Raw genomic sequence first — 26,590 nt, forward strand, 5'->3', positions numbered from 1 at the left:
CATAAAAGCATTTAAAATCATTTAAAAGGGTGATTAATGGGTATGAACTCACCTGTAGTGAGTGGTTTGGATGAACATATGGTATAGGATGCTAAGTGTCAAGTGAAGACTTGAGCACACACACGGATCCTATTTAACATATAATAACACATATATGTATGCAGTTAGTCATTTAACAACTAATTAACCAAGTTAAGACACCCTAGGACATGGAAAACACTTTGATTTAAGTGCTAGAAGTACCAAGGGTTGCATCTAAGGGTTGTATAGCCACTTAACAGAGTTTTCGGTCCAAGTGCTATGTTTCTTGGAGTTTTCGGTCCAAATGGTTTTCGGTCCAATGACCTTTCGGCCCATATGGTTTTCGGTCCAATGACCTTTCGGTCATGGAGTTCTCGGTCTAAGGAGTTTCAACCGAAAACTCATCAAATCTTGTAAAAAATGATATTTTTCAAGGGTTATGCTCAATGGGATCGGTCTCTAAGGTTAATGCTTAGTTCTTGACTTGGAAATGGGAAAAATGACTAAAAATGACTAAGTGTCATTTATATACCCTTTAGGGTTTTCGGCCCTCACACTATTTTGGGCCGAAAACTCCAAACTCTTGGACTTTTGTGACGTGAATGTTGCACAATTTATCCTAAAGTATACTTCCTCTAATTATCTCTTGAAGTACTAGTCTTTAGAGCACTCAAACTGACTCCAAAAAGCTTAAAAATTAGCAGAAATAAATCTGACTTCTATTGAAGTGAATGGTTGTACAAGATAGAAATTTCGGGTTGTCACATCATCCCCCCGTTAGAAGGAATTTCGTCCCGAAATTAGAGTTTAAGCAAATAAGTAGTTACAAATAACTAAGTAAAAAGATGAGGATATTTCAGTTTCATCTGATCCTCTCGCTCCCAAGTGAATTCAGGTCCTCGCTTGGCGTTCCAGCGAACCTTCACTATCGGGATACGACTTTGTTTCGTTGGCTTGACCTCTCGGTCTATGATCTCTACTGGTTCTTCCACGAAGTTGAGGCTCTTGTTGATTTCGATCTCGTCGAGTGGGATCACAAGAGTCTCGTCGGACAGACACTTTTTCAAGTTCGATACGTGGAAAGTAGGATGTACATTATTGAGTTCACTAGGTAGATTGAGTTTGTAAGCTACAGGGCCAATTCTGGCAAGAATCTCGAAAGGCCCTATATATCTTGGATTTAGCTTTCCACGCTTTCCGAAGTGTATCAAGCCCTTCCAGGGTGATACTTTCAATAGAACACGGTCTCCCACCTGGAATTCCAACGATTTCCTTCTTTTGTCAGCATAGCTTTTCTGTCGGTCTCTAGAGGCTTTTAATCGCTCACGAATCTGAACGATCTTCTCTGTCGTTTCCCGAATGATTTTCGGACCTGTGAGAGCGCTTTCAGGAACTCGTCCTTTAGCTAACTGTGTGTCACCCACTTCAGCCCAACACAGAGGGGATCTGCACTTTCGGCCATAGAGGGCTTCAAATGGAGCCGCCTTTATGCTTGTGTGATAACTATTATTGTATGAGAATTCGACAATGGGTAAATGAGTATCCCATGCCTTTCCAAAGTCAATCACGCAGGCTCGCAACATTCTTCCAATGTTTGAATAGTCCTCTCACTTTGTCCGTCGGTTTGTGGATGATAGGCTGTACTCATGTCCAGCCTAGTTCCTAGTGCTTTCTGTAATGACTGCCAGAACCTCGAGGTAAATCTACTATCTCTATCGGAGATAATAGATATGGGTACTCCATGAAGCCGCACTATTTCTTTAAGGTATGTTCTGGTCAGTTTCTCCATCTTGTCTGTCTCTTTGATCGGTAGGAAATGCGCGGATTTGGTCAATCTATCGACGATGACCCAAATGGTGTCAAGCCCACCCATTGTCTTGGGCAACTTGGTTATAAATTCCATAGTAATCTGCTCCCATTTCCACTCAGGTATCTCCGGTTGTTGTAAAAGACCGGAGGGTTTTTGGTATTTGAGCTTGACCTTTGCGCAGGTAAGGCACTTACTCACGAACGTAGCAATCTCTGCTTTCATGTTAGGCCACCAATATAGTTTCTTGAGATCCAGATACATCTTATCTGAGCCTGGGTGAATGGAATATCGTGTGTTGTGCGCCTCAGTCATGACCACATCTCTGAAACCATCGTGTTTCGGTGTCCAGATACGGTCCATGAGGTATAAGGCTCCGTCACCCTTGCCTTCCAAGTTCTTATCCATCCCTCTAAGGTTTTCACCCGCCACATTTTCAGGTTTCAAGGCTTCAAGTTGAGCCTCCTTAATTTGTGTGGACAAGTGTGAATGGATAGTCATAGTCAAAGATTTGACTCCACGACCAGAATATTCTTTCCGACTTAGGGCGTCAGCTACCACATTGGCTTTACCCAACGAATTTCGCATTCGTAATCACTGAGTAGCTCGACCCACCGTCGTTGTCTCATGTTGAGCTCCTTCTGGTCGAATATATGTTGTAGGATTTTGTGGTCTGTAAAGATAGTGCTTTTTGTACCATACAGGTAGTGTCTCCAGATCTTCAGAGCAAACACAACTGCTCCTAGCTCAAGATCGTGAGTGGTGTAGTTGACCTCGTGTGTCTTCAGCTGTCTCGAGGCATAGGCGATGACCTTACCTCGTTGGATCAGAACACAGCCGAGCCCTTGATTTGACGCATCGCAATAGACAACGAAGTCTTCTATCCCTTCGGGGAGGGATAGTATTGGTGCGGTGCACAAGGCTCGCTTGAGCGTTTGGAATGCTCTATCCTGCTTCTCTTCCCAGTCAAAGGCCACGCCCTTCTGGGTCAGTGTTGTAAGAGGTTTCGCAATTCGGGAGAAGTTCTGAATGAACCTGCGATAGTAGCCAGCGAGGCCTAGAAATTGATGAATTTCGGTAGGCGTCTTAGGTGCTGACCCGCTCTCAATGGCCTTGATTTTGGAAGGGTTCACGTGTATTCCCTCTTCGCTAACCACGTGCCCCAAGAATTCGACTCTTCGGATCCAAAATTCGCATTTCGAGAACTTCGCATAGAGCTTCTCCGAACGCAGCGTTTCTAAGACTAGTCGCAAATGTTGGCTATGCTCCTCCTTACTACGAGAGTAGATAAGTATGTCATCGATGAAGACGATGACGAACTGATCCAAGTAAGGACGACACACCCTATTCATTAAATCCATGAATAATGCGGGCGCGTTTGTTAATCCGAACGGCATCACTACGAATTCGTAGTGCCCATAACGAGTTCGGAAGGCTGTCTTCGGGACATCCTCCCCTAGCACTCGTAGTTGGTGATATCCGGATCTTAGATTGATTTTTGAAAAGAAGTTCGCCCCTTGCAGTTGATCAAATAAATCATCTATGCGAGGCAGAGGGTAACGATTTTTGATGGTTAGCTTGTTGAGCTCCCTGTAGTCGATGCACATACGAAATGATCAATCTTTCTTCTTGACGAACAAGACCGGAGCTCCCCATGGCGAGAAACTTGGTCTTATAAAGCCCTTGCTGAGCAGTTCGTTAAGTTGACCGGACAGTTCTTGCATCTCTGCAGGTGCTAGACGATAGGGCGATTTGGCTACGGGGGTAGCCCCTGGAACTAAGTCGATTCTGAACTCGACTTGACGTTGCAGAGGTAATCCTGGGAGTTCTTCTGGAAAGATATCGGGAAAATCACGTACTACTGGAATGTTCTTAATGTCTTTCGCTTCTTGGCTCACATCGACAACATGAGCAAGGAATGCGCGAAATTCCTTTCGCAAGAATTTCTGGGCTTGAATGCTTGAGATGATACGAAGGTTCGTGCCGGGTTTGTCGCCATAAACTACTAGAGTTTCGCCAGACGGCAGATTAAGGCGGTCAGCCTTTTCATAACACATGATGTCGGCACGATGAAGGCTCAACCAATCCATTCCGATAATGACGTCGGAACTTTTAATTGAGACCGACATGAGGTCGATCGAAAAGGAATGGCTATCTAGAGTTAGGGTACACCCTATGAATATACTACTAGTTCTCTCTGTCTTTCCATTAGCCATTTCAACAGTGAACTGTTCTTTAAGTGCTCGTGATTTTTGCTTAAGTAAATGAGCAAATTTTTGGTTCACGAAACTCCTCTCCGCTCCACTATCAAATAGTATGCATGCATAAGAGTTATCGAGGAGAAACGTACCAGTGACCACTGTGGGGTCGGCAACCGCTTCCTCGTGGCCTATGGCCAGAACTCTTCCTACTCCACCGGCATTCCCTTCCTTAGGGCAGTTCCTCTTGTAGTGGCCCACCTCGCCACAACCGTAGCAAGCTTGGCCCACTCCTGCGCCGGGGACTTGGTTGATTGGCCTCGCCAGAGCTTTGCAGAAACGGGCAGTGTGCCCCTTCCTGTTGCAGTTTGAACACTGCATTTCCCGGCAGGCTCCGATGTGGTGGAAGTTGCATTTGTTGCATTTCCCGGCAGGCTCCGGAGCAGCAGCGGCAGGTGTTATCGCAGCATGAACTGCCACGACCTGCTGCCTTTTGGCAGCCTTCTTCTTCTTCTTGTCATCCCAGAACTTCTGCTTGGAATCAGCGGTTTTGTAGGGTTCTGAGATGGCCAGGGTTGGTGTTGTTGACGGGGTACGGACCCCATGGTCAATAAGCCGCTGTGCCAATCGCTTGGCACTATCGAATGTAGTGGGGTTCGAAGCTGAAACATTCCCCTGAAATGGAGGCACCAGCCCCCAGATGTACCTCTCTATTTTCTTTCCCTCTGTGTGAACCATGTTGGGACAGTGGGCCACCAGTTCGCAGAACCTGGCAGTATAGGTCACAATGTCGGAGCCCTTCATGGTCAGGCTCCAAAGTTCTTGCTCCAGTTTTTGGATCTCGCCCCTCGGGTAGTATTCTTCAATCATCAGCTCCCTCAGAGCTTCCCAGCCCATAGCATTAGCCACTATAAGAGATAGTGACTTGACATGGCTATTCCACTATGTCAGGGCTTTTGCCTCGAAGGTGCACGCAACAAATTTGACGTTGCTTCCTTCCGGGCATGAGCAGATCTCGAAGATCGACTCTGTCTTTTCGAACCATTGCGAGAGGGCAATGACTCCGCCAGTCCCTTTAAAGGATAGTAGCTTGCAGTTGGTGAAGTCCTTGTAGGAGCACTCTCTCAAGCGCACATGGATTTCACCGTGAGTAGAATGAACAGGTGTTCCTCCTCCAGTGGAACCGGAAGAATGATATTGAGCCATGGCTGTTGCCACAGCCGTAGCTACTGCAACATTTAGAGCTGCCGTATCAATTTGAGGAGTAGGTGGTGTTGCAGTTACCAGAGGATCACGTCTCGTTGATCGGCGTGGAGGCATCTTTTAACTATAAGTTTACAAAGATGAAGATATTGATAAGAATTTAATAGGGAGAATTTAATGAGAATGACTCATGGACTAACTCTCCATAGCCCAACAGCACAATTGAATAGCACGATTGAATGTAGATTTAGTACTAAAAGATGAAAGCATTTGGATAATAATTTCCATGAGATTAGATATCTGTCAATAATACTGGAATTACAGATGTAACAAGTTCGGGAAAAATGACCTAGAAGTAGGTCTTACATCAACCAAGATGGGAAAATTTCGACAGAATTACGACCTAATCAAGACCTAACAGGTCCAAGTTTTAAGAAAGATAGGAAATTAGACTAGAGTTTTTACATAAAGTAGGTTATATCCAAAAGAGAAGTCGAGGAGACTCTATCTGCTACAAGAACTACTAGAGTGAGTTCTTGACTCCAACAGAAGGCGTTCTATGTCCCTCATGCGCCTTTCGGATCTTACTTGCTGAGCTCGAAGTTCCCTGACTTCAGCTTGGGTTTCAGCAAGTTCTCTCTGCAGAGCTGCATTCTGGTTCTGAGTCCTTTCACGAGCAGACTCCAGCTGACGAATGCGGACTGTGTTGACTCCAGAGTTGGCGTCAACTTTCATGACTCGGTCGATAGTTGCTCGACCTTGCTCGGTGTTTCAAGAAATCCTACGGACCATGATGGGCAGGACTCGATCAGCTTAACCTCCCTCGTTTAGGTTGTAAAAGCTTCTGTCCCTATTGTAGGGAATGGGTTGACCCTGTTCCTGACTCCATCTATTCAAGTTTGTGGCCCACAGAGGTGTGCGTCCTTGAAATGATGGACGAGGGTTTGGGTTTGGAGCTAATGGGGGTAGGTTGTTGACTTCTGGCTCTGAGTCAAAACCATTAGAAAAGCCTTCAGCTTGGTGATCATCCAAAGGGATTGGGTGACCATCTTCTGGTTGTTCTCCCAGCCATCCTGGATTGCCGTTGTTGGGATAGTACGTGTCTCCGGGGATATGGAATCCAGCCATGATATCTACGTGAGAAAAGGGGTAAAGAAATAATTAATATGCGAACTAACTAGATAATTATAAGATGATCTTTATTAGTTACCTCAATACTTGCTTAATGTATACCAGTTATATAAAAGCAAAACAGGATAGACCTTCGAATAAGTGATCCTAACTCCAAATCCACAACCAAACAAGGAACAGGAAGAAAAACAAAGATCACAGATTCTAAGTCTATGACATCCTAGTCACATATAACCTTAGTGTATCCACTTAACAATTATTGACCTACTAATAAAAACCTTTAATTCTCAGATAAGTAATTATAGTAACACAAAATACTCCTATAGTATTTTAAGTTTATGTTCTGTTCTAATGTTTTCGTTGTAGTATTGTTGGTAAGTTTTTAGACTTGTTGCAACCTCACAACCACTCTTAGGAACATGCTAGTCGCTTCTCGGATAATATAGTTGATCAGGCTATATCTTCCCAGACTTGACTATATGTCTCTAAGTCTAATTGTGCTGTCCAACAATCGTAATACTTTTGTTTTGTCCTAGTGACACTGATTTTAGTATGAATGCAGGTAGGTATACTTGGTTAAATATTTTATTATTTAAAAGTATAAACTCTTGGTCAGAGTATTTTAATCCCGTTGTGTTTATAGTTTGTATATCTTTTATGGGTTGATATACTCGATTCACTATAAACAAGGCTCTGATACCAATCTGTCACACCCCAAAACCGAAACGGAGGAAACGTTCGGGGGTGGAGGACGTCATGTACAGTATCACAACAATGAATAGTAGTAAACAAGCAACAACATCACACATTGCATTAATAATATAATTTTAATACAAGTGTGTTCTGTTAAGTTTAATAGACACCAAAAATATGAAACAAAATAAAAGATGAGTCTTGAACGAGCTCCATCTTCTCAAAACCTAGCACCGGTACCTGTCTACTGGTGACCTGAGAATACAACTTAATTTGAAAGTGTTTATCAGCTTTAAAGCTGGTGAGATCATAAGTATTTTAGTGTCATTGCTTGTATGAAAGTGTTTGTAAGTATGTGATGTATAAGTTTGTAAATGTTTGAACTCTCCTAGAAAACCCTCTGTTTTCTACTAAAAGTAGCCTTCTACCAAGGCATCAAATGTTTGTATGGAAATGTTTGTAATTGTTTGTATGTGTATCTCTTGTAAGAGTATGTATTTTCCCAATTCTAACTATCATTAACCAAAACTATAGTTTTTACATTACGGTTTATTGTGAGAAGATCACAAAGTGAATGCAATGGGGAAATGAAATAGTACTGTAGTGTTGTATTAAGTAACTACTGCTGTACTAACTACTTTAAACCAATTGTTATTTAAAGTACCATGTGATATGCCTGTACCATACTACCGACTAAAAACACGACGATGAAAGACGTCGGAAGAAATGACATTTGGCACCCGTAGACTTGCAAGTCCCACTGTAGCGAGCAGCAAGGTGTAGGATAGTCAATCCAGTATAGATCTATACACAAACTCAACGCTCTACACTTAAGGAGATTCTGGATACAAAACGAGCCATGACAGGTGATGCCATGCCCTGTTACGTGGCTCACATAACTGTTGTAGTGTTCTTGTATATGTATTGTATGTACTAGCTGTATTGTATGATCTCTCTGTCTAGTATGTATGTATGTTCTCTTTGTTTCTCATAATAGTATGTTCTCTTGTATAATGTATAGTATGTACTAGTTGTATTGTATGTTCTCTCTCTCTGTCTAGTATGTATGTATGTTCTCTCTGTATGTTATTGTTTGTTTCTCATCATAGTATTCTCTATCTGTATGTATTGACTCATGTATGAACTGACTCATTGTATGTTTCACTGTTCTAGTAATAGCATTGTAACTTCCTAAACTATACCTATTATAGCTTACTAGTAATGTTGTTTGTATGGATGAACATGTTTGTATACCTTTGCTACACAAAGGTATTGAAATGAAATAAGTAACTTTTATATCTATACACATATACATAATATATAACTAGGATTCAAACGACCTTCGGACAAGTAACCGATACCCTAAGTCCACAACCAAACAAGGAACAGGAAGCAAGGCGAGCTATCAGTCCTAAGTCCTTTCAATCCTACTTATATAACTATATCTATATAGATACACATTTGACAAAGTATAAGTTTAAAAGAGTTTGAATAGAAAGTATTTAACATGTAAAACAGTTTGTAAAACAGTTTGAAGTAGTTAATTTGATAACATAGTTTGAAAAGTAAGAAATCCACTTGTTTAGTAGTTATTAATCACATGTGATTGATATAATAACTATAATAGTTCAACTTGTATTCCCCCCATAAAAGCATTTAAAATCATTTAAAAGGGTGATTAAGGGGTATAAACTCACCTGTAGTGAGTGGTTTGGATGAACGGATGGTATAGGATGCTAAGTGTCAAGTGAAGACTTGAGCAAACACACGGATCCTATTTAACATATAATAACACATATATGTATCCAATTAGGCATTTAACAACTAATTAACAAAGTTAAGACACCATAGGACATGGAAAACACTTTGATTTAAGTGCTAGAAGTACCAAGGGTTGCATCTAAGGGTTGTATAGCCACTTAACGGAGTTTTCGGTCCAAGTGGTATGTTTCTTGGAGTTTTCGGTCCAATGACCTTTCGGCCCATATGGTTTTCGGTCCAATGACCTTTCGGTCATGGAGTTCTCGGTCTAAGGAGCTTCAACCGAAAACTCATCAAATCTTGTAAAAAATGATGTTTTTCAAGGGTTATGCTCAATGGGATCGGTCTCTAGGGTTAATGCTTAGTCTTAGGAAGGTTTAAGGCTATAAGAACCCCCCCCCCCTTAATGAGTGTTTTCGGTCTAAGGAGATGCACCAGACCGAAAACACCTATTGTTCTTGGGTAAATGATGATTTCAAGGCCCTAAATCAAGTATCCATACTAGATAACAAGTATAGGAGATAGATACTTACAATATGGAAGCAAAGAAGGGTGTTTTCGGCCCAAAACACTAATGTGTGTTCTTGGTGTTCTTGAAGAACACTTGAAGATCTAAGAAAATGGAATGATTTCATGGATTAAATCATGTAAGATCACTAGATAATGGAAGAGATCGACTAAACAAGGAAGGAAACACTCACAATCTTGAAGATCTTGACAAAAATTCGGATGATACTTGAGAGAGAATTGTTCTTGACTTGGAAATGGGAAAAATGACTAAAAATGACTAAGTGTCATTTATATACCCTTTAGGGTTTTCGGCCCTAACACTATTTTGGGCTGAAAACTCCAAACTCTTGGAGTTTTGTGACGTGAATGTTGCACAATTTATCCTAAAGTATACTTCCTCTAATTATCTCTTGAAGTACTAGTCTTTAGAACACTCAAACTGACTCCAAAAAGCTTATAAATTAGCAGAAATAAATCTGACTTCTATTGAAGTGAATGGTTGTACAAGATAGAAATTTTGGGTTGTCACATCTACTCCAAATTTGATGAGTGTTATAAACCTTCTTAAGATTATGTCACTCAACTCACAATCTTGGAGTACGACTCTAAGATTTTGGAACGAAGTATGATTCACCTTTTGATTAAACCATTTCAACAATTTCTGATTCCTCTTCTTCGCCATATTAGTGCACTAAGGTGTCCTTAGAGGATCAATTGTGATACGGTTTCATAATCACTAAGTTAATCATAAAACATGATACTTAAGTACTCTCCCATCTTTTCAGATTGGAGAAACTTTTATCTTTCTTCCTAATTGATTCTTCTTATTCGTTCTGCTATTCATTGAAACCTTTTTTTCAACGATTCAAAATTACACTTAGTCTTGTAAGTATAACCATATTTACTGAATTTTTAGCAAATCATGACGAATATTCTTATCGTTCTTTGTGGCGGACTTGGCCTAGTGCACAACAATGCGTACTAGATCCCCTAGTCCTTCACTTGACTCACATACTTATGTGAACAAGGAATTAGTCTAAATTTCTCAAATACGAAGGTTCTCATTCATCACACAAAACAAGTTGTATGATTCCGAGTTTGTGTCCAACTGAAACTTGGGTGATGAAAATCATTCCTTATTTGGTAAATTTTCGACACTACCACAAATAACATAACTAAGAATCACATCCATAGAAACATATAAACATCAATTTTCACAAAAGTCATTGCAAGGATATATATAAATAAGACAAAATCAAAATTTATTTTATTTATAAAAACGCGGAAAAACTTGTCCTTACAATGCAATTACAAATGAAAACTATGTTACTAAATATTCCTAAACAATCTATCATAACTCCTACGCAATAGCTAAAAAAATCCAATCATCGAACCATGCGATCGAAATCCATTTCTTCGCGATCAGACTCAACATACTTTTCCTTTAAGCTTCCTTTATTTTCTTCAATCCTACAAAACATCAAAATGTAATCATATCACATCATGTATTAAGAATCTACAAATAGGAACTTAATAGAGTTAGATAGTGGATTTTACCTGAAGCAGAGTCATACATCTTGACTCTCCCATCCTTGCGATCCGTCAGGTAAATATGGCAGCTTTGCATCCAATGTCCCTTCTCTTGGCAGTAGAAACAAACAGACTCTTTTGGAACAGCACATGTGATAATTTCAGATTCAGCCTTTCTCTTTACCATTCGGTCAAACGGTTTGACCTTGGCCGATCCCTTTCCATTGGGAAGAGAAGACTTTTCTGGACTTCCAATGTTGCCATCATCAATATCCATGGAAGTTTGGGAGGTTGATCTACCAGACAAATTTTCTTGACCAGTGCGCCAAATCATTGCTGATTCAGCAGCAATAAGCAAATATGTAAGATCAATGAGGGTCACGTCGTGGTCCATCATATAATACTCTCTAATGAACTCACTATATGAGTCAGGAAGTGATTGAAGAACCAAGTCAACAGCCAGCTTCTTTGAGACATCGACACCCTACATTCCCAGTCTGTCAGTACGTAACTTCATCTCCAAGATGTGAGCACATATAGACTTTCCATCTTTGTGTTTGCTTGCCAATAGGCTTGAGTGACCTTGAAATTTTCAAGTCTTCGAACACGTGGGTCAGAGAGAATTATTGGAGGAGGTGGAGGAAGTGAAGCATGATTTCCATTTCCACAAACCAATCGTGGAACATCATGTTCATGTGGAAAACTTCTTCCAAAGGATTCAGGAAGACCATAGGTGTTAGAATTTGACATCTACAAAACGGGAGAAATTCAATTTAGTTGATTTAAGTCCTTAATATGACACCCAAATGAAATATCAAGGCTAGGACCCAACACAATATTCTACAACTCGGAAGAGGGATGTCGTAATCCAGTTGCAGAATATTTGAAGGTAGCTAAATGATGATTTACCAATTTCCACCATGAAAAACGAAAAGGAAAATTAGGTTTTAAATGAATTGAAACTCGTAGATCTTTTGAGATTCATTGAACTTTTCAATGGCATGTTTAATCTCGATTATGCTCTTCAAGTTTGTGGCTGGGATACCGAGGATCGCAAACAAGGTGTGGATAACCATGAAAATTAGCTTGGTACTCTTGAAGATGTCTATGACCTAATCAATGTGCAGGTTAACCACACACGCTCCATTGATATATGATAATCTACGAGCTACCCATTGTCATCCTTCATTGGTCCCATATTTGTGTACCGGTTAACCACACACGCTACACTAACAACCAAGAAGGTGCAATGTGCAATGTCATGGATTAGCACAAACTCCACATTTTTCCTAAAGTAACTAAGATTTGGGAATTTATAAAAGTGTTTAGTTACTTAGTATTTCATTATACTTATAATGGAAGGTTGTGTCCTATCATACCCGTTCGGCTAATGACCCTCCACTAGTCAAGAGTGTGGTGGGTAAGAGTGGATACCCAATGGCGGTCATTTTTAAGGCCGCTTCCTTAAACAACCCTTATAGACCAACTTCGTGATTGAGGCCTACTAAGGATAACACTGGCATTTTACTTGTACATATATAATATGTTAGACTTTTAACTTTATATAGTATAAGGTGTATTTTACACTTTTAAAATACTAAGTGGTTTAATCTATTAATAAATTAGACTGTAACACCGGGTTCATGGTATGATTTTATTTAAGTTTCTATCTTAATTTTGCCACGAACTCGGCGAGTCTGCGTCCCGACTCGCCGAGTAGCAGCAGGGTGGACACGGGATTTGAGCGGTGAACTCGGCGAGTCGATGCATGGACTCAGCGAGTCCACCTGTCTGGATGAAACTCTATTTTCAGACATTGCACCCTATTTTACCCATTCTAAAACACCCATTTCGTCTCATTCTCTTCCAAAAGAACTGGAGAGAGAAACCCTAGACCATTTTGATCCTTGTGAGTGATTTTGGCTTGGTGAAGGAAGTTTGAAGCTTAAGAGAAGAAGGAGGAAGTTGGAGGGTGCAAGGAAGTGTGGTAGATCCGAAATCTACCCTGGGAGAAGCTCCTAACCAGGTAAGAAAGCTCATTCTTAACCTTTAGTATAATAGATTCCCTTTTTGTCCCTTATATATGGATTTCTAGACCTTAAACCTCCCAAACTCCGTGTGTTTATGTCCTAGGAGCTTAGATTTATGGTTTGGAACCATTGCATGTCTCAGTTTTGGCTAGAATGGGTGAAGAGTCGAAGGGTACTCGGCGAGTGCCAAAGTGCACTCGGCGAGTTCCATGAAGATGGCCTTAGACTCGGCGAGTTGGATAAACAACTCGGCGAGTCCTATGAAGATTGCCTGATACTCGGCGAGTCCCTTGAATATAGCCTTGAACTCGACGAGTTGTTCTTCCAACTCGGCGAGTCATATGATCAGTCACTAGGATAAGAAGGGTTTAAGTGTAGGAGGTCCAACCCTCCGTAGTCGCACGTGGAATTAGCAATTTAACGTGTAGCTATAGTCCCAGAATCTCCAAATCTCCAAGGTTGATGTTCTGATGGAAGATTGGAGCGATTTGTGAGATCTGTTCGTCGGACTCGGCGAGTCACCCCCTTGGACTCGGCGAGTCCAGTCGCGGGTTTGTTAGTTGTCCCAGTCTAGCGAGTCGGGCTGACTCAGTGAGTGGGAACAGGGACCCGATGAGTCAGAGTCGGGCTAGACATAGAAGGACTCGGCGAGTCGCCATATGGACTCGGCGAGTCCAGTCAATCAGAAGGTTGACTTTGACCGAGGAGTTAACTTTGACCGGTCATTTGACCTTAGGGGTATTTATGAGTACCTAATCCATGTTTACGGATTTATAGCCGGAGGGATTACCGGTGCGGCAGCCAGGCGTAGTCTGAGCAGGTTTTCGGCAGCTACTCTCGAGGTGAGTTTCCTTCCAGTAGGGACGGGTCTAAGGCACCAAGGCCGACCCGTATAGACGATATGTTAGTATCGGAGTGTGGGCGGAGCCCGTATCTCATAGCTGAGTTTGATTGTGATATATGCCAGTATGATAGAGTTGCTTATACTAGTTGTCTGTGTGATACTTGTATGTTATGGTTTAGTAGCGGAGTGTGGGCGAGGCCCGTATCTCCATGGATAGCAGAGTGTGGGCGAGGCCCGTATCTCCTAGCTAGTAGAGTGTGGGCGAGGCCCGTATCTCTATGGGTGTGGGCGAGGCCCGTATCCCTTAGTTACTCATTATATGATTGCATGGTATGTGGCATTATGGGGGAACTCACTAAGCTTCGTGCTTACGTTTTATAGTTTTGTTTTCAGGTATCTCTTCAGCTAGGGAAAAGGAGCCGGCGCGGTAGCGGCATATCACACACACTCTTGTTTCCGCACTATGGATTTTCTGGGATGTACTCTGAATATTTTACTATGATGTTACCGGTTTTCAGACATAAATTAATATTATGAATGTTTTGTAACGATGTTTTTATGTATTAACCTAATTTAAAAATGAAATTTTTAGTTGGTATTTTTGGGATGTTACAAGTTGGTATCAGAGCCCTGGTTTGAGGGATTCGGACACACCTTCGGGGGTGTCTGGACTCAAATCGAGGGATTAAAAGATTTTTATAAAAAAAAAAAAGAATGATTTTCTAAAGACTAAGTAAAAGGGGTTTCTAAAAAGAAAAAGGTGTGTGATGTGCGCGACCGGCCGAGCTCAAGTAAGTTTTCCCCAAAGTACCCATACAAGTTTACGTTATGATTATCAGTTACAGTTTCAGTAGAACAGCATGCTAGAATAGGACTAAGGATCTAGGAATGATGCGTTATGTGCCTGCTTTATGTGTTTCGGCTTTTTGAGAATTGCATGCTAGTACAGATCAGTCACTATGATAGCCAGAGTAGTATATACTCGATTATGCGTACTCAATGCCCGAATGCTGCTTGCTTTGTGCTATTAGGAGTTCTAGTCGTCTTTCACTAACTAGTGAACGAATATGCTAAGTTACATATTGCAAGGATTAAATAATTTCAGAAGGTTGGGTCTAGCCCTATTTCGCAGCTCTTGTTTGAGTCCAACCGTTGTAGGGTAGGACCTCTCATTCGAAGAATTATCTAGTCTGAGTAATATGTAATAGTATTCGCGAGCTAGTTAGGGAAAGAAAGCAGGGACTTCTTATGCAGCTGATGGCAGAGAGTGGGATGGTGATTACATAGGGCAAGCCTAGGGCGAGAGTAGCACGAGAACCGCAGTATTAGTAGAAAGGACTTGGTTGAGTTGAGGCAATTCTTGAGGAAAGTACGGATAGACGTGGAAGGTAGTATGGGCCCGTACTACTGAAAGCGGAGGATCCGTACTCGATTCAAAAAGGGCCTAGACGAGACCGGGGACTTGTGATATGAATGTGAGCCTCGTTAGTGGAATATAGTATGATGGTGGTTATGCTATGTTTTGCAGCATGGTGACCACACGACAGGGAGCGGGAGGCTCAGGATCAGGATCGGGTTCGGGTTCAGGGTCCGAACCAGTTGATGAGGGTCTACGCGAGTTCATTGCGTTAGAGATTACCAGGGGCATCCTAGAGTCGACTCCCATCATCTTCGGGTCGATCAAGGAGGGTATTGTAGAGTTGATGGAGGATCGTCTCAGGGCGTTCAGGAGTGATATGGCGGCTAGCCAGTCAGGACCACGCACACTGTCCTTTAAGGACTTCAGGGGCAGTGGTGCATCAGATTTCCATGGGGCGAAGGACCCCATTGCTGCCAGACGATGGATTGCAGACCTTGAGTCTGCACAGTTGATCAGCTTCTGCCCCGAGGGGTCGAAGGTACGATTTGCAGCAGGGTGTCTACGTGACAGAGCTAGAGATTGGTGGGAGTCGGTTTGTGACTCTTTGGGAGCCGCGGCCATTGAGGCTATGACATGGCCGGACTTTGTGACACGATTCAGGGCGGAGTTTGCGCCTGCGGTGGAGCTCCAGCAGTTGGCATGGGAGTTCTTAGATATGAGGCAGACGACAGAGACAGTGGCGGAGATCACTGCCAAGTTCCAGGAGAGGGCGTTACTGGTGCCCCAGTATGCAGGTGATGAGAATATGAGGAGGACCCGCTACCATGACATGCTGCGAGCTGACATTCGGGAGCATGTCAGTTTTTCAGCTTGCCCTACCCTGTATTTTATGATTGCTAGGGCGAGGGAGAGGGAGATAGATCTGGAGCACATCCGGAAGAGGAAGGCAGAGGAGGGACAGACGATAGGGGCTTCGGGAAAGAAGCCCAAGGGATCAGATGGTAGGCCAAAAGGCCATTCAGGACCGGACCGCTGTAGGAAGTGCGGCAGGTCGCACGAGGGAGCGTGTAGATTAGGATCGACAGGCTGCTACAGGTGCGGCAAGACGGGACACTTCAGCAGGGATTGTACTGCCCCTGCTCCGGTTATTCAGACATCTGAGTTGCTGTGTTTCCACTGCAACCAGAGGGGCCACAAGAGGGTCAACTGCCCCCAGTTGACAGCAGCAGCGCCAGTACAGGCGCCAGCTCCAGCGACCCTGCGGATTATAGATGGCCGGCAGGGCAAGGCAGAGGCTCCGGTGGTGAGGAGCCGGGCATTTCAGCTGACAGCCGAGGAGGCACGCGCTACACCCGATGTGGTGACGGGTATGATTCTTTCCCTCTGACCTATTTATATGAGATTTATGATATTGATATGTGCTCTGTGTATATACGTTTAGGATCGTTCCATGTGAACGGTATTCCAGTCTAGGTGTTGTTTGATTCGGGGGCTACCCGATCCTTTGTTTCTCTTGCACTTAGCAAGAAGTTTCCTGAGTCCTCGTGCATGTTGGATTGCCCTTTAGAGGTCGAGATTGCGGACGACCGGTCGGTGCGAGCATCAGAAGTCTTCCGAGATTGTGTGTTAAGGTTGTTCGAAGAGCGGTATTTGGTTGACCTAGTTCCCATTCCATTGCAGGGAAACAAGGTCATTATTGGTATGGATTGGCTGAGTCCCAATGGGGCAGTGATAGATTGCGCGCAACAGTTAGTATGAGTCAAAGCCCCAAGTGGGGGAGAGTTAGTAATTCAGGGTGAGAGATCACAGCGAGGGCCAACCTTCTGTTCGGTAGCGAGGGCAAGGCGTTACCTTCAGCAGGGTTGCGCAGGATATGTCGCATATGTCATGGACGCCCGAGAGGCGGGTAAGGCGACGGTGGGCGATGTGCCCGTAGTACGAGAGTTCGCGGATGTATTCCCCGAGGAGCTGCCTGGGATACCTCCAGAGCGACAGGTGGAGTTCAGGATCGACCTAGTCCCTGGTGCGGCTCCGATAGCCAAGGCACCGTATCGGTTGGCCCCTCCTGAGATGCAGGAGTTGTCTACACAGCTTCAGGAGCTGTTAGACAAGGGTTTCATTAGACCGAGCAGTTCACCCTGGGGAGCCCCGATTCTGTTTGTGAAGAAGAAGGACGGGTCGCATCGGATGTGTATCGATTATAGGGAGCTGAATAAGGTAACGGTGAAGAACCGCTACCCACTCCCGAGGATTGACGACCTCTTTGACCAGCTTCAGGGAGCATCTTGGTTCTCCAAGATAGATTTGTGTTCAGGGTATCACCAGGTGAGGGTCAGAGAGGAGGATGTGCAGAAGACGACATTTCGGACACGTTATGGCCACTATGAGTTCGTGGTGATGCCTTTCGGGCTCACCAATGCTCCTGCCGCGTTCATGGACCTCATGAACCGCGTGTGTAGACCGATGTTAGACCGGTCGGTGATAGTATTTATTGATGATATCTTGGTTTACTCCTAGACGCAAGAGCAGCATGAGGAGCATTTTCGGGAGGTTTTGGAGACCTTGAGAAGGGAGAACTTGTATGCTAAGTTCTCCAAATGTGAGTTCTGGTTACGCGAGGTGCAGTTTCTTGGGCACCTTGTCAACCAGAACGGGATTTCGGTGGATCCGGCCAAGGTGGAGGCCGTGAGGAGATGGGAGGTTCCGAAGTCTCCATCTGAGATTCGGAGTTTCCTAGGATTAGCTGGCTACTATCGGAGATTCATCCAGGATTTCTCCAAGATAGCATTACCCCTGACCAGGTTAACGAGGAAGGCTGTGGTCTTTCGTTGGGGGCCTGAGCAGCAGGCAGCATTCGAGACACTGAGACAGAGATTGTGCGAGGCGCCAATCTTAGCCTTGCCAGAGGGTATGGAGGATTTTGTTGTATACTGCGATGCGTCCATCTCAGGTTTGGGCGCAGTATTGATGCAGAGAGGGCATGTCATCGCCTACGCGTCGAGGCAGCTGAAGCCTCACGAGGCGAACTACCCGACGCATGATTTGGAGTTGGGGGCTGTTGTGTTCGCCCTCAAGATTTTGCGTCATTACCTCTATGGGGTTCGCTGTACGATTTACACGGACCACAAGAGTTTGAGGTACCTCATGGACCAGCCAAATCTGAATATGAGGCAGCGTCGGTGGCTCGATGTGGTAAAGGATTATGATTGTGAAATCCTTTATCACCTGGGGAAGGCCAACGTGGTGGCCGATGCGCTTAGCTGCAAGGCGGCGCCGATCAGGGATATTTGCATGCGGATGACAGTGGTGACTCCGCTTTTGGAGCGGATTCGGGAGGCTCAGCAGGAGGCTATAAAGGAGGAACATCGGAAGAGTGAGCGGATTGTGGGACAAGTTTCCTCCTTCGACCATGACAGCAGGGGATTATTGACATTACACCGCAGGGTGTGGGTTCCATATCTCGGAGGCGTGCGCCAGGTTCTGATGGAGGAGGCGCACAAATCCCGATTCTCCATTCATCCAGGGGCAACGAAGATGTATAGGGATCTTCGTCTGGACTATTGGTGGCCCTGCATGAAGCGGGATGTAGCATGGTACGTTGAGCGGTGCCTGACCTGCAGGAAGGTCAAGGCCGAACACCAGAGACCACACAGCAAGATGCAGCCATTGGATATCCCGCTGTGGAAATAGGAAGACATCACGATGGATTTCATCACCAAGCTTCCCAGGACCGCGCGGGGAGTGGATTCGATATGGGTCATTGTCGATCGATTGACCAAGAGCGCCCACTTTATCCCGATTCAGGAGAGCATCTCGGCCGAGAAATTGGCCGATATCTACATCAGAGAGGTGGTGGCACGGCACGGGGTGCCAGTTTCAGTGATTTCGGATAGGGATGTGCGGTTCACTTCCAGGTTCTGGAAGAAGTTTCATGACGAGCTGGGTACTCGTCTGCATTTTAGTACAGCCTTTCACCCGCAGACGGATGGCCAGAGCGAGCGGACCATCCAGACTCTGGAGGACATGCTGCGGGCGTGTGTTTTAGACTTCGGTGGTAGCTGGGATACCTATCTTCCTTTAGCCGAGTTTTCATATAACAACAGATATCACACGAGTATTGACCGCCCTCCCTTCGAGATGTTGTACGTGAGGAAGTGCAGGACCCCGATATGTTGGGGCGAGGTTGGACAGAGAGTCATGGGGAGAACCGAAGTAGTGCTCAAGACGACAGAGAAGATTCAGCAGGTCCGGAGCAGGCTTCAGACTGCTCAGAGTCGGCAGAAGAGTTATGCCGATAGGCGCCGATCAGACCTGGAGTTCCAGGTCGGGGATATGGTTCTCCTGAAAGTGTCGCCGTGGAAGGGCGTCATCCGATTCAGGAAACGGGGCAAGTTGGGTCCCAGGTATATTGGACCGTTTAGGGTTGCAGCCCGAGTGGGCAAGGTGGCATATCAGCTGGACCTGCCAGCCGAACTCAGTCAGATCCACAACACTTTCCACGTCTCCCAGCTGCGGAAGTGCATGGTGGACGATTCAGCAGTGGTACCTTTGGAGGACATCCAGGTTGATGACAATCTGAATTATATCGAGCGGCCTGTGGCTATCCTAGACCGGAAGTCGAAGGAACTGAGGAACAAAAGGGTGGAGCTGGTGAAGGTGCAATGGCAGCATCGGAAGGGCTCGGAATGGACTTGGGAGCCCGCGGATGAGATGATGGAGCATTATCCGGAGCTGTTCAGGAAGGGAGCGGCAGACTTCGAGGACGAAGTCTAAAATAAGTGGGGGAGATTTGTAACACCGGGTTCATGGTATGATTTTATTTAAGTTTCTATCTTATTTTTGCCACGAACTCGGCGAGTCTGCGTCCCGACTCGCCGAGTAGCAGCAGGGTGGACACGGGATTTGAGCGGTGAACTCGGTGAGTCGATGCATGGACTCGGCGAGTCCACCTGTCTGGATGAAACTCTATTTTCAGACATTGCACCCTATTTTACCCATTCTAAAACACCCATTTCGTCCCATTCTCTTCCAAAAGAACTGGAGAGCGAAACCCTAGCCCATTTTGATCCTTGTGAGTGATTTTGGCTTGGTGAAGGAAGTTTGAAGCTTAAGAGAAGAAGGAGGAAGTTGGAGGGTGCAAGGAAGTGTGGTAGATCCGAAATCTACCCTGGGAGAAGCTCCTAACCAGGTAAGAAAGCTCCTTCTTAACCTTTAGTATAATAGATTCCCTTTTTGTCCCTTATATATGGATTTCAAGACCTTAAACCTCCCAAACTCCGTGTGTTTATGTCCTAGGAGCTTAGATTTATGGTTTGGAACCATTGCATGTCTCAGTTTTGGCCAGAATGGGTGAAGAGTCGAAGGGTACTCGGCGAGTGCCAAAGTGCACTCGGCGAGTTCCATGAAGATGGCCTTAGACTCGGCGAGTTGGATAAACAACTCGGCGAGTCCTATGAAGATTGCCTGATACTCGGCGAGTCCCTTGAATATAGCCTTGAACTCGACGAGTTGTTCTTCCAACTCGGCGAGTCATATGATCAGTCACTAGGATAAGAAGGGTTTAAGTGTAGGAGGTCCAACCCTCCGTAGTCGCACGTGGAATTAGCAATTTAACGTGTAGCTATAGTCCCAGAATCTCCAAATCTCCAAGGTTGATGTTCTGATGGAAGATTGGAGCGATTTGTGAGATCTGGTCGTCGGACTCGGCGAGTCACCCCCTTGGACTCGGCGAGTCCAGTCGCGGGTTTGTTAGTTGTCCCCGTCTAGCGAGTCGGGCTGACTCAGTGAGTGGGAACAGGGACCCGATGAGTCAGAGTCGGGCTAGACATAGAAGGACTCGGCGAGTCGCCATATGGACTCGGCGAGTCCAGTCAATCAGAAGGTTGACTTTGACCGAGGAGTTGACTTTGACCGGTCATTTGACCTTAGGGGTATTTATGAGTACCTAATCCATGTTTACGGATTTATAGCCGGAGGGATTACCGGTGCGGCAGCCAGGCGTAGTCTGAGCAGGTTTTCGGCAGCTACTCTCGAGGTGAGTTTCCTTCCAGTAGGGACGGGTCTAAGGCACCAAGGCCGGCCCGTATAGACGATATGTTAGTATCGGAGTGTGGGCGGAGCCCGTATCTCATAGCTGAGTTTGATTGTGATATATGCCAGTATGATAGAGTTGCTTATACTTGTTGTCTGTGTGATACTTGTATGTTATGGTTTAGTAGCGGAGTGTGGGCGAGGCCCGTATCTCCATGGATAGCAGAGTGTGGGCGAGGCCCGTATCTCCTAGCTAGTAGAGTGTGGGCGAGGCCCGTATCTCTATGGGTGTGGGCGAGGCCCGTATCCCTTAGTTACTCATTATATGATTGCATGGTATGTGGCATTATGGGGGAACTCACTAAGCTTCGTGCTTACGTTTTATAGTTTTGTTTTCAGGTATCTCTTCAGCTAGGGAAAAGGAGTCGGCGCGGTAGCGGCATATCACACACACTCTTGTTTCCGCACTATGGATTTTCTGGGATGTACTCTGAATATTTTACTATGATGTTACCGGTTTTCAGACATAAATTAATATTATGAATGTTTTGTAACGATGTTTTTATGTATTAACCTAATTTAAAAATGAAATTTTTAGTTGGTATTTTTGGGATGTTACATAGACTTTTAATCTGATTAACCTTAAACCATATAATTGTGGATTTATTAATTATCTCCTTTAATTAAACACTTAATTAATTTAATAAAACCATAAGGGTGTAATTTGAACTATTCAAAATAATAGGGTTCTATATTTAATATTTCAAAATTAATACTTTTAATTAAGTTTTAAATTCCAAAACTTGAGGACAAATTTGGAAACCTTTCAAAATATTAGGGTTTAACTATTTAAATTTCAAAACTAAAACTTTTAAGTTCAAATTTAACTATAAAACCTAAAGGGTGCAATTTGAAACTTCTCAAACTTACTACGTCAAATATTTGAATCATAATAATCCTATATTATCCATATTTAACAAAATCCACCAATTTTGATAAGGATATCCATACCAAACTAAAAAAATCGAATTTTGGCAAGAAAAACGAGTTTTGGTAGTTATCTTCAACAAAATCTTGCCAGAAAATCGAAAATCCCGGCACCAGAGCCCTGGACTCGTCGAGTACACTATGGAACTCGTTGAGTTCATGCAACTCGTCGAGTCAATACATGGACTCGCCGAGTCAGCCAGTCAGAAAGAAAAAAAATTTCGATTTTCAGATCTTTGGCAGTTCATTTTTGCATCTATTCAATAGAAAAACGACCTAGGCTTTGATACCACTGTTGGGTTATGATCATAACATCATTCCTATGGTGTACATGCAACCCTAAATTTCTTTGATCTAGGTTTTTCAAATTTGAACATACAACATTGAATACCAAAGCATAAACCCTAAAACTAGCATACCAAATCCGAAAATCACATATGATTTGGGTTTAGATCTTACCTCTCTTGTTATGTAGTAATAACAAGATTAATCCTTCTTGATCTTGACTTATGAAAGCCTAGTGCCCCAAGTGTTGCACCTATAATCGTGTCACAAACACTCAATGCAAGAAGATGACTTAGGAGAAGGGAAGAATTCGGCTAGGGCTTCCTAGAAACTCATAGGGACGAATTCTACTAACAAACGGGTCTATATATAACTGTGTGGGCTGCTAGGGTTTTCAGGTGGAAACCCTAATACCTAACTTAGGCAACAAGCAACCCATCAACTCCTTCCTTAGATCCCATGGACGAAATATTATGGGCTTCCCCATAAGTTTCGTCCACTCCACCCTATGGAGTCCATCAGCCCAATTATGCAACTATCAATGATTTAGATAACAGTCCCCCATTTATTTAATCAGTCTCTTTTTGTCACACCCCCAAACCGGAGCGGCGGAAACGTCCGGGGGTGGATGACTTCATGCTAAGTATCACACCAAATGCATCATAGTAATCAAAGTACAACAACCATTGCATTAATAAAGTATAAGTTTTACATATGTATTCTAGTCATTGTATATATGCCATCAAAAGTTATATAACAAAATATAGAATACATGTCTTTATACTGCTTCGTCTTCTCACAATCCTGGGGATGTACATGTCTACTGGTTCCCTGAGAATACAAGTGTTTTGAAAAAGAGAGTATCAACATTTAAGTTGGTGAGTGCATAAGTATTTATGTTTAGAAGTTTACTGTTTGTTTCTTGAAATAGTAATCATGTTTATTGTTGCAGAAAATCCAATATTTTCTAATATAATTGAAAGTAGTTTTAATGCCATAAAACCATTATGTATAAGTGTTGTTGTACTATAAAGTAGTGTAACATAGTTTTAATTCAATAAAACTATAAAAAGAATGTTTTCTGTATTGTTTATGTTTTCCAAGTTCTGTAATTGTACTCTTTGAAAACCCTGTAAAAGTGAGTATGCCTGGCTCCACCAACTGTAATTGTAAATTGTAATGTAATACTGTAAATCGTATTATTGTAAAACCAGTACTTTGTATCCGTACTCTTTGGTTTAATTAATTATACACTAATCGTACTTGTTCATATATTTTTTTTGTGAGTTATTATAACCATGCTATGACTAGATGGCCTGATATGACGCTTTGTAGGCCTTGGAACTATAACGACATTTGTCACTCATAGGCATACCAGCCCAACTGTAGCGAACAGTTTGAGTGCGGGATTGTCAATCCCATATAGATCTATACACATTTGTCTCACTCTTTGTCGGGAGATTCTGGTTATAACAACAAGACTTTAACAGTATTGCCTAAATGAATAAGCAACTGAACATTGTCTCACAAAAACCATATTGACGATTACCTATATAATAAAGATGAAAAGTCATTTTGAAATAAATGAACTGATAGTGTGATCTTTTTCTAGTATGCTTGAATGTAAAGTATTTGTACGACAGTATATCGTTAAACTTTGTATAACTGATTAGTGAAAATAGTTTGAGAGTTCCATAAATTATACCTATTATAATTTATATGTGTGTTCTGCTTGATATGTAATATTCATCAAAGTACCCCCTTTGCTCGGCATGTTACAAAGGGTAATGAATTTGATTGAAATAACTTTTATATTCATATATATATATATATATATATATATATATATATATATATATATATATATATATATATATATATATATAATTGAAATGACATTCGGACAAATAACTCTACCCTAAGCCCACATCCACACAAGGAAAAGGAAATAAAGCGAATTATCAGTCATAAGCCCTTTAAATCTTATATATATATATATATATATATATATATATATATATATATATATATATATATATATATATGATTTTGGCAAAATATAAGTTTTAAAAGAGTTTTTAAAACATTTAAAAGAGTTTGACAATATTTAAAAGAGTTTTAGTAATTCAAAGTTGATTTAGAAATATTTAGAAATCCTTTGATTGTAAACACAATATTCTTGTGTGAGACTAGTATCCCCCCCCCCCCTAAAACAGTGAAAAATAAAAAAAACGCAGGGGTATGAACTCACCTTTTGTGAGTTTCTGGTTGAAGATACGGTGTAGTCGCGTTAATTCCACAAGTTAGAACCCGCGATAAAAACCGAATCCTAATGTATATTAACATTATATTAAGTATAAATTAGGTAATCTAATGAATTTTAAAGTGGTAAAAAACACTTCATCATTGTAAGAAGACTTACAATAATCCTTAGAATAGTGTGTGAGTGTTTTTCGTGTTCTTCGTGTGTTTTTGAAGAAAGTTAGTGATTTTATGAGTTTTCGGCTCAATACTTGAAGATTGGAAAATGTTTTTGCAATGAAAACAAGATCAATAGTTGATACTTGTAAGATTCTACGAAGAATCAAGTGATTTTCATATGATGATCAAGAAAATAAGAGGCTTTGCATGTTCTTGAGAGGAGAGAGGTGTTTTCGGTTGGATTCCTTAAGAGAAAAGTTTGAGTTTTCGGATGTAATGTGTAAGAATGAAGGAAGCTTTCGGTTTACACACACACACACACACACACATATATATATATATATATATATATATATATATATATATATATATATGAAGTATAAAGGGTGGCGGTTAATGGTTCTCGGCCGAGAACACAAACCAAGGAAGGGTTCTCGGTTGGGAACTCAAATCGAGAAGATAAGGAACTCAAACTAAGAAGATAAGGTTGCTGAGTCGGTCTCGCATGTTTTCAGTCCGAGGAGTTTGCGGCCGATAACCGTATTGTGGTCCAAGGCTAGCTGTTCCTTCTTGCGAAGTTTTTCGGTCCTAGAGAAGAAAGAAGAAGACGGCTGCGAGGGTTTTTGGTCATGCGAGAATCCTCGGTTTTCCTTAGGTTTCAACTTCTTATTTCTACAACATTTTTATTAAGTGTTTATATGTATCAAAAACATTAATTTTATTTTATTAAATTAACAAATCAATAAGTTCGACTTTTATTTGATATGTTTGATTTTTGTTGACTTTTACAAGATCGAAAATAACAGGTTGTCACACTTTTGATCACCAAATTAATTCCAAATCAATTTCTGATCAATACTAATTAAATAATATGATTTCCAAATAATATATTAATCTTGTAATATATTAATAAAACCATTTTAAGTATGAATTTGTTATTCATATAATAAATTCTACTCTCTCTCTTCTTGTCATCCTATCGAGTTGCATGAGTGAAGGCAACCCAAAAGGACCATTCTCATAATCGGGTCAAGTACATACCAAAATAGTTATGGGCTTAGACACCTAATCCAAGACAACATTAATGCATCATCCACTACTTTATAATCCTAAAAATAAGAGTGATCTTTACATACATGACTCATCGCCCCCGAGTCTATCCACCATGCATGATCATCATCTTCAACATAAAATAATTCAGGAATATGTGTTACATGATATATAACAGTAGTATAAATTTCAAAAATAAAATTTTGACCTTGTGGTTTTGGACCTTGATCATTTGATCCTTGTCCAGACGTGCTTGCTCTATTTTGTTCTTCTTTAAACGAAAATCTCGCTTCATGTGACTGGTTTTGTTGCAATTCCAACACACAAGTTTTGCTTTCTTGTTTGAACTCTTATAATGGTCATCTTTCTTCTTCATTTTTCCTTTGTTATTTTTTTTAATGTTTGTCATCTTCCACCATGTTCATAGAAGATCTTGGAACTTCCTTTTCCTTTCCTATGCCACTTTCTTGAGCCCAAAGACCCTCTTCAATTCTTAAGTGACTGCCAAGTTGTACTAGAGACAACTCTTCTTTTTGGTGTTTCAGTGTGTGTGTGAAGTCTTTCCAGGATGGGGGCCATTTGTCAATAACATTTGAGAGAAAAAATAGATCCATCCATTTGTATCTTGTGTTGTTCAAATTCTCCCAAAATCCTCATAAGTTCATTATATTGTTCCATGACAGGCCTTGAATCCACCATCTTGTAATTGTTAAAATTACTGACAAAAAA

Source organism: Lactuca virosa, chromosome 2 (assembly GCF_052849685.1).
Source record: "Lactuca virosa cultivar CGN04683 chromosome 2, Lactuca_virosa_CGN04683_v6, whole genome shotgun sequence".
Classification (NCBI taxonomy): domain Eukaryota; kingdom Viridiplantae; phylum Streptophyta; class Magnoliopsida; order Asterales; family Asteraceae; genus Lactuca; species Lactuca virosa.